Below are 11,427 nucleotides of genomic sequence, written 5' to 3'. Positions count from 1 at the left end.
ATCGTATCCTGTCTAAACACCAACAGTTACTGCCCTTCATAAAATTTTGACCTTTTTTATATACTACCAACTGCCGGTAAAACTTGCCCGGACACGGAGAAACAAACGAAAGGACCATAGTCCTTGTTCGGTTAATACGGGCGTTATTGTTAGTTCAATATAAGAATATACATGTTCATGAATACTGTAATTTATATAATTTCATGAGTACAACTTAAATATAATTCACATACTATAGTTAATACACAAACAAAACCTAAGATTAATGAAACGATAAGAATGAAAGTGTTATCGTGTGTTCTTTTAGTTGCGGTGTTTTTTTGTAGAGCGACGGCTATTGGTTTCATTACACTTTACATTAAAAAGTAAGACCTATTCAATAGATGGTAAAAATATACATGTACAAAGCAATATGTTTATAATAATTATTATCAATCAAGCTCAAAATTCTTATGCTATTGATTATGTTGGCCACCGAGTTTAATCATGTAGTCTGAACAATTAGTCCTGTTAGTATATTGTAGTTCGGTGTGTGAGCTGTTTGTCCTTTCCCTAATCGTTACTATAAATAAATCAGTTGATAATATTTACTGCAGTTCAAGTCCTGTCTGTTCCTCCTAAGCTAAGTGAAAGGGTTGAGCAGCATGGATGTCAAACCTGAATATTAAGATTCCTCACCGAGCACACTGCCCCCCTGCACCACTCTACCACTTTGAAGTATCAAGTAATAATTGTGCTCATATGCTGGTATAGATGATGATCTCTCTCAGTGCACAGGACTACCATTATACTAGTATGGATAAATTGTTGTCTATTAATGTATTATTTCAAGAATATTTGTAATATAATTTTTGTCCGTAGCAAAACACTCGGACCTATATTCTTAGCTGTTATTAGTGTAGATGTACTGCTTCACATAACCAACTATGACTTAACCAAGTACTTTAATATCCCAGGGTTTACTTCTATTTCTTTAAAAGGTTGTGGCAAACATTGATTGACAGCAATGATTAACTATTGCATAATATCCCAAACATTGACAAACTGTCCATATTTTCAAGTTATGACAACTCCTTATTGAAACTTAAACATTAGAATATAAGTTGTTTAGATAATAGTATAATTATTATTAATCTTTGTATAGTATTGTTATTATTATTACTAGTATGATGGAAGTACCGTGCACCATGAGAGATCATCATATGTAATAACTACATACATAATTATTCTTAGATATGGAAAGGTAGTCAAGTGGTGCTGATACTAGCGCTTGGCTGAGAATTTGAATATCTAATATGGACTCCTGTATGATGTAATCTTCATTCTTAACACTTTTAGCTTGGCTTCAGACAGACACGACTCTTATTATAGTAAATACTGCTAACTAATAACCTGACAGTCTGGTGTGTCGTGAGAGACTGTCATGTGAAATAGCTAGACATGAACATATAATTATTCTGTAATGTCAGTAGACAGTTGGTTGATGCAGTTGTTAGAAAGTAGATCTACATCGCTGAAAGTAGTTAGTTCAAATCCTGTACCATGCCAGTTTTTTTCTAAACCTCCAGCCTTCTCTTCAGACGAATGGACACAAATTTCTTGTAGTAAAGATTGTGATTTGAGAATTTTCATCACAATAACTCACTTTACATAAATCGATCGAGGAAATTCTCTACACACAAGAGCAAAGTTTACCTTGACTATTGATAAAGTTTCTAAAGATGAACTCAGTCATTGGATCAATTATAGAAATTTGACAGAAAGTGCTCATGGAAAGTGCATCAGAAAGTGCTCCTAACACTCTTAGCATGGCTTCAGACAGACAGACGGACATGACTCTAATTATAGTAAATACTGCTAACTAATAACCTGACAGTCTGGTGTATAGTGAGAGACTGTCATGTGTAATAGCTAGACATGAACATATAACTATTTTGTGATGTCAGTAGACAGTTGATTGATGCAGCTGTTAGAATGTGGATCTATGTGGCTGAAAATAGTTAAAATCCTGTACAATGCAATTTTCTCTGAACCTCCAGCCTTGTCATCAGACATACGGGCACAGTTTTTTTGTAATCAAAGTTGTGACTTGTTCTCTCATTAAATTACTTCATATAAATCAATTAATGTATTTTTTTACACACACGAGAACAAGTTTTACCCCAAACATGTAAAATGTTTCTACAGATGAATTCATTTATTGGCTCAGTTATCTCCCGACCAAACGAGCGGAACAAATTCTGAGAGTTTTTATGATAAATGCATGTGCACACAACTTACGAATATTATCCATCAACAATGTCGCAAACCCTTGTTTCAAAATCTCGTCAATAAACTTAACCATTGTTTTGTAGAGTCGTTAAAGTATAATAATGATACAAAAAATATATAAGCCTATTTAAATATGTACAAAGTCTTTGTAAATTGTCGACAGTATCTTAAAACTTACCCATCTAATTGAATTATACACAAATAGACAGAATAATTTGGCTGAAAATCACCACAAAACGCTTGAAAAGCTTGGTTTAAAGAAAGTTAAGACTGGCCTATGATACGCCAATAAAGGCGTGCGACGGATAGTAGAACTATTTAGCAGTGCGCATATCACGAGAAAACAGTGCTCATTTTACCAGTCTATGGCATTGTTTACTTGTAATAAAATTTAGCCGAAGGTTTCTGTATTAAACATAGACCACAGGTACAAAATACAGGTACAAAATTGTTGTACATAGTTTATCAGCCTATAGGCTGACAAAAGAACATATATGTTCTTTTGTCTAATAACCGAAGGTTTCATCAAATTATTTAAAATGTTACCCAAAATTCTTTACAGCTCGTGTACAAGCTAAGGCCAAACAACAATGACCCTTTATGACGAAAATAGTTTTTTTATTTTGCTGCATTTTGCAGAAAACTTCCAGATGTGTGAACGATCATACTTGCTTTCTGTTAAAGATCGCTATCAAAACCATTCTACATTCAACACAACCAAATTTCAAACTGTGTATAGTACACAGTAGCTTGCCATTTTACTTCTAATTTGGCATTTCAGAGTTATAGTAAACATATTTCCTTATTGTTGTTGTTAAATTACATACATTACAGTAGGTTAGGCATACAGCTTTAATTAATATTCCCATGAACAAAGATGAGCGAAGTGATTCTATACTATACTACTATACTATATACAGACTATACTCTCCCAATTCCTGCTGACAACTACTTTTTAACAACCAGCACTGCCATTTATTTTTCCCATTATCATATATTCCATTATCAGGCCGTGGGCTGTATGACAGTGGAAAAATTAAATAAAAAAATAATAAATTAAAATGAAATCAAATAGAACAAACAAAACTCACTGATACAAAAATACAAATAAAACTGACTGAGCGCACAAATAACAACATGTTTAGTTGCTGTTGTTGCCCAAGTTCTTAAATTCTACTAAAGTTTATCGCAGAGACTGGTCTCTGGTTAAAAGTTTTCACCTTTTTTCTTAAATAATTTTTTGCTCAGAGTCCGTTATGATTACCAATGAAGCAACTGACATAACATTGCAGGCAAGCCGCATAGACGGAAGAGAACAACTCCCTTTCCGTGCAGCTGATGTATCAGTTGCAGTGGGTATTGTGACAAGCTGTTGTTCTGCTCGCCCAGCTCGCAGGGGGAAAACTCTGCAATAATAACAGTTTTTCAAGAAAGGCTATAGGTGTCAGGCTGTGTAGCTGAATAAACTGAGTTAAAATCACAAATGGTGCAATATTTTTCTGCATTATTTATCCATAGTTTCAAATAGACAGACAGTTTGGTTATTGTAAAGATTTAAAATGTAATTATATTGTTTTATAAAATAACTAGCTTTGTCACCCGGCATTGCTCAGGTATTAAAAATCCGGTTATAAATAATATATATTTGAGTAAAATTACTAATAAGAACTACCAGATTTTCATTATGTTACGCCTTCACTTAAAAACCGTGACCGAAAGCGCTAGCATATTTTTTCCCATATAGTACCATATACCGACTCATTCATCACGCTTAAATGGCTGAATTGGTAAGGGGTTGGACTGAGAAAGCGGATGGTCCAAGATCAAAGATAGCTGTCTCGCCGACTTTCTTCATTTATCTGTATTTGTCGCTGATAGGTTAGACCTACATCTATGTTTACAACTATCTTCGTTCATCTCTATTTGTTTTTTATAGGTCACATCTATATTTACCACTAACCATATTCATCTCTATTTGTTGTTGATAAGGTACATCTACATGTATCTACATCTAAAACTTCTCAGTTGCTCTAGTTTATAACCAACACTTCGGGTTTTACCAAATACCCCGTATTAAATATAGATGCTCGCTACTTCACAGTTTTGTTTTGGCCTGGTCTAATTGGCAAGTCATAATCTGATCATGTGACCCAATATTTTGCAAATAATTTTCGCAACGCTTTTCGATTATCACAGGTGATCAACAGGCTCATCATGATTATCAGACAATGATATATACTCCTTCGAGGTAAGGTTGAAATGTTTAATGAATTTTTACGGTAAGTTATAAGCTATCACTGCTAAAATTGACAGCATTACGATGACGATAAAACTGATGCGTAAGAACAGTAGACATGGTTTTATTGAATGCGAGAAGTATAATTGCAAAAATATTTCGACAAATAAGATTGCATGAAAGTGTGAACAGAAACCATTTCTCACAACTACATCACATTTGAGCCATTTTGGAAAAGGAATCCAAACTACGGCGGTCTCGTGGGGCTGCGAATTTATGTTCGTTTTTAAGTTTTTAAGAGCTTCGGCTTTTACCAAAGACCCCATATTAAATATAGATGCTCGCTAATTTACAGTTTTTGTTTCGGCTTGGTCTAATCGTCTAGTCGTAATCTGATCATGCGACCCAATACTTCCTGCCAAGCTGCACAAAAAATGTTTGCATAATTTTTCAACTATCACAGGTGACCAACACACGCGTCATTAGAGGTGGAACGAGACACGAGATGCCTCGAGTATCGACCTGTCTCGTATCGGTCTCATCTCGACTTAACTATTGCAAAACTCGAGACAGGAAATAGAACTAAAGCGCCTGCGCACAGTTGTTAAAACATGGCTTCTTGCGGTAGCAACAACTCCATATATTGTGATGGATTGCGGGCAACTGCCTTTAAAGTTGTACTTGGTCCGTTACTACCTGTTGCTATTGATTATGTTGGCCACCGAGTTTAATAATGTAGTCCGGACAACGGCCCTGTTAGTATATTGTAGTTCGGTTCTGTGTCCTTAAAACAGATACCGGGTTGTATCCAATTACCCTCTGGATAATCCAATTTAATAAATAAGACTATTGCGGGTAAAATGTCTGTATTTTATCGTATCCTGTCTAAACACCAACAGTTACTGCCCTTCATAAAATTTTGACCTTTTTTATATACTACCAACTGCCGGTAAAACTTGCCCGGACACGGAGAAACAAACGAAAGGACCATAGTCCTTGTTCGGTTAATACGGGCGTTATTGTTAGTTCAATATAAGAATATACATGTTCATGAATACTGTAATTTATATAATTTCATGAGTACAACTTAAATATAATTCACATACTATAGTTAATACACAAACAAAACCTAAGATTAATGAAACGATAAGAATGAAAGTGTTATCGTGTGTTCTTTTAGTTGCGGTGTTTTTTTGTAGAGCGACGGCTATTGGTTTCATTACACTTTACATTAAAAAGTAAGACCTATTCAATAGATGGTAAAAATATACATGTACAAAGCAATATGTTTATAATAATTATTATCAATCAAGCTCAAAATTCTTATGCTATTGATTATGTTGGCCACCGAGTTTAATCATGTAGTCTGAACAATTAGTCCTGTTAGTATATTGTAGTTCGGTGTGTGAGCTGTTTGTCCTTTCCCTAATCGTTACTATAAATAAATCAGTTGATAATATTTACTGCAGTTCAAGTCCTGTCTGTTCCTCCTAAGCTAAGTGAAAGGGTTGAGCAGCATGGATGTCAAACCTGAATATTAAGATTCCTCACCGAGCACACTGCCCCCCTGCACCACTCTACCACTTTGAAGTATCAAGTAATAATTGTGCTCATATGCTGGTATAGATGATGATCTCTCTCAGTGCACAGGACTACCATTATACTAGTATGGATAAATTGTTGTCTATTAATGTATTATTTCAAGAATATTTGTAATATAATTTTTGTCCGTAGCAAAACACTCGGACCTATATTCTTAGCTGTTATTAGTGTAGATGTACTGCTTCACATAACCAACTATGACTTAACCAAGTACTTTAATATCCCAGGGTTTACTTCTATTTCTTTAAAAGGTTGTGGCAAACATTGATTGACAGCAATGATTAACTATTGCATAATATCCCAAACATTGACAAACTGTCCATATTTTCAAGTTATGACAACTCCTTATTGAAACTTAAACATTAGAATATAAGTTGTTTAGATAATAGTATAATTATTATTAATCTTTGTATAGTATTGTTATTATTATTACTAGTATGATGGAAGTACCGTGCACCATGAGAGATCATCATATGTAATAACTACATACATAATTATTCTTAGATATGGAAAGGTAGTCAAGTGGTGCTGATACTAGCGCTTGGCTGAGAATTTGAATATCTAATATGGACTCCTGTATGATGTAATCTTCATTCTTAACACTTTTAGCTTGGCTTCAGACAGACACGACTCTTATTATAGTAAATACTGCTAACTAATAACCTGACAGTCTGGTGTGTCGTGAGAGACTGTCATGTGAAATAGCTAGACATGAACATATAATTATTCTGTAATGTCAGTAGACAGTTGGTTGATGCAGTTGTTAGAAAGTAGATCTACATCGCTGAAAGTAGTTAGTTCAAATCCTGTACCATGCCAGTTTTTTTCTAAACCTCCAGCCTTCTCTTCAGACGAATGGACACAAATTTCTTGTAGTAAAGATTGTGATTTGAGAATTTTCATCACAATAACTCACTTTACATAAATCGATCGAGGAAATTCTCTACACACAAGAGCAAAGTTTACCTTGACTATTGATAAAGTTTCTAAAGATGAACTCAGTCATTGGATCAATTATAGAAATTTGACAGAAAGTGCTCATGGAAAGTGCATCAGAAAGTGCTCCTAACACTCTTAGCATGGCTTCAGACAGACAGACGGACATGACTCTAATTATAGTAAATACTGCTAACTAATAACCTGACAGTCTGGTGTATAGTGAGAGACTGTCATGTGTAATAGCTAGACATGAACATATAACTATTTTGTGATGTCAGTAGACAGTTGATTGATGCAGCTGTTAGAATGTGGATCTATGTGGCTGAAAATAGTTAAAATCCTGTACAATGCAATTTTCTCTGAACCTCCAGCCTTGTCATCAGACATACGGGCACAGTTTTTTTGTAATCAAAGTTGTGACTTGTTCTCTCATTAAATTACTTCATATAAATCAATTAATGTATTTTTTTACACACACGAGAACAAGTTTTACCCCAAACATGTAAAATGTTTCTACAGATGAATTCATTTATTGGCTCAGTTATCTCCCGACCAAACGAGCGGAACAAATTCTGAGAGTTTTTATGATAAATGCATGTGCACACAACTTACGAATATTATCCATCAACAATGTCGCAAACCCTTGTTTCAAAATCTCGTCAATAAACTTAACCATTGTTTTGTAGAGTCGTTAAAGTATAATAATGATACAAAAAATATATAAGCCTATTTAAATATGTACAAAGTCTTTGTAAATTGTCGACAGTATCTTAAAACTTACCCATCTAATTGAATTATACACAAATAGACAGAATAATTTGGCTGAAAATCACCACAAAACGCTTGAAAAGCTTGGTTTAAAGAAAGTTAAGACTGGCCTATGATACGCCAATAAAGGCGTGCGACGGATAGTAGAACTATTTAGCAGTGCGCATATCACGAGAAAACAGTGCTCATTTTACCAGTCTATGGCATTGTTTACTTGTAATAAAATTTAGCCGAAGGTTTCTGTATTAAACATAGACCACAGGTACAAAATACAGGTACAAAATTGTTGTACATAGTTTATCAGCCTATAGGCTGACAAAAGAACATATATGTTCTTTTGTCTAATAACCGAAGGTTTCATCAAATTATTTAAAATGTTACCCAAAATTCTTTACAGCTCGTGTACAAGCTAAGGCCAAACAACAATGACCCTTTATGACGAAAATAGTTTTTTTATTTTGCTGCATTTTGCAGAAAACTTCCAGATGTGTGAACGATCATACTTGCTTTCTGTTAAAGATCGCTATCAAAACCATTCTACATTCAACACAACCAAATTTCAAACTGTGTATAGTACACAGTAGCTTGCCATTTTACTTCTAATTTGGCATTTCAGAGTTATAGTAAACATATTTCCTTATTGTTGTTGTTAAATTACATACATTACAGTAGGTTAGGCATACAGCTTTAATTAATATTCCCATGAACAAAGATGAGCGAAGTGATTCTATACTATACTACTATACTATATACAGACTATACTCTCCCAATTCCTGCTGACAACTACTTTTTAACAACCAGCACTGCCATTTATTTTTCCCATTATCATATATTCCATTATCAGGCCGTGGGCTGTATGACAGTGGAAAAATTAAATAAAAAAATAATAAATTAAAATGAAATCAAATAGAACAAACAAAACTCACTGATACAAAAATACAAATAAAACTGACTGAGCGCACAAATAACAACATGTTTAGTTGCTGTTGTTGCCCAAGTTCTTAAATTCTACTAAAGTTTATCGCAGAGACTGGTCTCTGGTTAAAAGTTTTCACCTTTTTTCTTAAATAATTTTTTGCTCAGAGTCCGTTATGATTACCAATGAAGCAACTGACATAACATTGCAGGCAAGCCGCATAGACGGAAGAGAACAACTCCCTTTCCGTGCAGCTGATGTATCAGTTGCAGTGGGTATTGTGACAAGCTGTTGTTCTGCTCGCCCAGCTCGCAGGGGGAAAACTCTGCAATAATAACAGTTTTTCAAGAAAGGCTATAGGTGTCAGGCTGTGTAGCTGAATAAACTGAGTTAAAATCACAAATGGTGCAATATTTTTCTGCATTATTTATCCATAGTTTCAAATAGACAGACAGTTTGGTTATTGTAAAGATTTAAAATGTAATTATATTGTTTTATAAAATAACTAGCTTTGTCACCCGGCATTGCTCAGGTATTAAAAATCCGGTTATAAATAATATATATTTGAGTAAAATTACTAATAAGAACTACCAGATTTTCATTATGTTACGCCTTCACTTAAAAACCGTGACCGAAAGCGCTAGCATATTTTTTCCCATATAGTACCATATACCGACTCATTCATCACGCTTAAATGGCTGAATTGGTAAGGGGTTGGACTGAGAAAGCGGATGGTCCAAGATCAAAGATAGCTGTCTCGCCGACTTTCTTCATTTATCTGTATTTGTCGCTGATAGGTTAGACCTACATCTATGTTTACAACTATCTTCGTTCATCTCTATTTGTTTTTTATAGGTCACATCTATATTTACCACTAACCATATTCATCTCTATTTGTTGTTGATAAGGTACATCTACATGTATCTACATCTAAAACTTCTCAGTTGCTCTAGTTTATAACCAACACTTCGGGTTTTACCAAATACCCCGTATTAAATATAGATGCTCGCTACTTCACAGTTTTGTTTTGGCCTGGTCTAATTGGCAAGTCATAATCTGATCATGTGACCCAATATTTTGCAAATAATTTTCGCAACGCTTTTCGATTATCACAGGTGATCAACAGGCTCATCATGATTATCAGACAATGATATATACTCCTTCGAGGTAAGGTTGAAATGTTTAATGAATTTTTACGGTAAGTTATAAGCTATCACTGCTAAAATTGACAGCATTACGATGACGATAAAACTGATGCGTAAGAACAGTAGACATGGTTTTATTGAATGCGAGAAGTATAATTGCAAAAATATTTCGACAAATAAGATTGCATGAAAGTGTGAACAGAAACCATTTCTCACAACTACATCACATTTGAGCCATTTTGGAAAAGGAATCCAAACTACGGCGGTCTCGTGGGGCTGCGAATTTATGTTCGTTTTTAAGTTTTTAAGAGCTTCGGCTTTTACCAAAGACCCCATATTAAATATAGATGCTCGCTAATTTACAGTTTTTGTTTCGGCTTGGTCTAATCGTCTAGTCGTAATCTGATCATGCGACCCAATACTTCCTGCCAAGCTGCACAAAAAATGTTTGCATAATTTTTCAACTATCACAGGTGACCAACACACGCGTCATTAGAGGTGGAACGAGACACGAGATGCCTCGAGTATCGACCTGTCTCGTATCGGTCTCATCTCGACTTAACTATTGCAAAACTCGAGACAGGAAATAGAACTAAAGCGCCTGCGCACAGTTGTTAAAACATGGCTTCTTGCGGTAGCAACAACTCCATATATTGTGATGGATTGCGGGCAACTGCCTTTAAAGTTGTACTTGGTCCGTTACTACCTGTTGCTATTGATTATGTTGGCCACCGAGTTTAATAATGTAGTCCGGACAACGGCCCTGTTAGTATATTGTAGTTCGGTTCTGTGTCCTTAAAACAGATACCGGGTTGTATCCAATTACCCTCTGGATAATCCAATTTAATAAATAAGACTATTGCGGGTAAAATGTCTGTATTTTATCGTATCCTGTCTAAACACCAACAGTTACTGCCCTTCATAAAATTTTGACCTTTTTTATATACTACCAACTGCCGGTAAAACTTGCCCGGACACGGAGAAACAAACGAAAGGACCATAGTCCTTGTTCGGTTAATACGGGCGTTATTGTTAGTTCAATATAAGAATATACATGTTCATGAATACTGTAATTTATATAATTTCATGAGTACAACTTAAATATAATTCACATACTATAGTTAATACACAAACAAAACCTAAGATTAATGAAACGATAAGAATGAAAGTGTTATCGTGTGTTCTTTTAGTTGCGGTGTTTTTTTGTAGAGCGACGGCTATTGGTTTCATTACACTTTACATTAAAAAGTAAGACCTATTCAATAGATGGTAAAAATATACATGTACAAAGCAATATGTTTATAATAATTATTATCAATCAAGCTCAAAATTCTTATGCTATTGATTATGTTGGCCACCGAGTTTAATCATGTAGTCTGAACAATTAGTCCTGTTAGTATATTGTAGTTCGGTGTGTGAGCTGTTTGTCCTTTCCCTAATCGTTACTATAAATAAATCAGTTGATAATATTTACTGCAGTTCAAGTCCTGTCTGTTCCTCCTAAGCTAAGTGAAAGGGTTGAGCAGCATGGATGTCAAACCTGAATATTA

This window comes from Watersipora subatra, chromosome 6 (assembly GCF_963576615.1).
Source record: "Watersipora subatra chromosome 6, tzWatSuba1.1, whole genome shotgun sequence".
Taxonomy (NCBI): Eukaryota; Metazoa; Bryozoa; class Gymnolaemata; order Cheilostomatida; family Watersiporidae; genus Watersipora; species Watersipora subatra.
The sequence above is the reverse complement of the archived record's forward strand: the minus strand, read 5'-3'. Positions refer to the sequence as shown.